The following is a 1,262-nucleotide window of genomic DNA, read 5'->3' as shown; positions in this document are numbered from 1 at the left end:
AAAGATTAAGATACAAAAAGATGCAGAAATACAAAAAGTTAAAGGATATAAAAAGGATACAATAAAGATGAAAAGATACCAAAAAAGGAACAAAACACATAAAAAATACAAACAGAAAAGAAACAACAAAAATAACAAAAAATAAACAAGCAAAAAAGAGAGAAACCAACTGTTTCTCTGCTCTGCAGGTTGTTTGTTTTCCCCCTGCCTTACAGAACAGAACTATTTTTCCTGGCTAATTTTCTTTCAGTTGACACAGGCATGAAAATTTAGTCCAATTTTCCCAGCAAACATCTCTGCTCCACCTGGAGAGCCCGGCCCTGAGGGGTCATTGATGGGTTTTCCCAGAGAAAGGATTTACCTGAGGCAAAACTGTTCTGCCTGTAGCACGTGAAGGAAAATGCTGGTTCAGCTCTGCAAACCCACACCTGTGGGACACACACAGACCTGCTCCAGACTGGCATTTAGGGTGGAGCCAGACAGGGAAACAAAACATTTTGGCAGAGCAAAATGATCAATATTTAAAATTAAATTTGAGTCTATGACTGATAAAGAGAATATTCCCCTTCTTTCCCATGCTCAGGGCAAATAAGGCCATCACAGAAACTTGGTAAAATAAATCACATTTCTTCTGTTCAATCACCCAAAAACAGATAGAAAGAAAACTTACACCATCTCCCACACAATTTCATACATGAGTAACATGTATTGACACTCGACTGCAACATGGATAATATACTTTGACAGAAATGACCATTTTTCCCAGCATATTTTCACCCCAAAACATGCTCAAGGATTTTGTCCCTCTGCCTCAGATCTGATAAAATGAGAACTTTGTGTGTCCTGGCTGCCACAGAACATGCTGGAGAAGAAGAAAGCTGGGATTTACAGGATGGGATGTCAACCTGGATTCCCATTTTAATACTTATGGGAAAATTACCCTACTCTTTTCTTTTTAGCTGAATTTTTCTGTCCTCTCCAGTTTCAACCAACATTAAGCAGTGAATTACTTTCCATCCTCATCCTTCCATCCTTCTCTTCACCTGTTTCACATGAACTTCTTAACATGAGATTTTCCCATTAACACAAATAAAATATGTATCTTTTATTTAAATCCATTTATTCTGACTTTTCATGACAACGATCAAGTTTGGTACAGAATTACAGAATGGTTTGGGTTGGAAGGGACCTTAAAGCTCATCCAGTGCCACCCCCTGCCATGGGCAGGGACACCTTCCACTAGCCCAGGTTGCTCCAAGCCC

At 39.1% G+C, this 1,262-nt stretch overlaps 1 protein-coding gene across 9 annotated transcripts in view; it reads right to left on the bottom strand.

The window, feature by feature from the left end:
• Window positions 1–1,262, bottom strand: part of CHL1 (cell adhesion molecule L1 like) — a 145,539-nt gene that overhangs the window by 90,479 nt on the left and 53,798 nt on the right. The window lies entirely within an intron of this gene.

This window comes from Lepidothrix coronata, unplaced genomic scaffold (assembly GCF_001604755.1).
Source record: "Lepidothrix coronata isolate B3197 unplaced genomic scaffold, Lepidothrix_coronata-1.0 Scaffold170, whole genome shotgun sequence".
NCBI lineage: Eukaryota > Metazoa > Chordata > Aves > Passeriformes > Pipridae > Lepidothrix > Lepidothrix coronata.
Note: the sequence above shows the minus strand (reverse complement) of the source record. Positions and strands in the feature narration are given on the sequence as shown.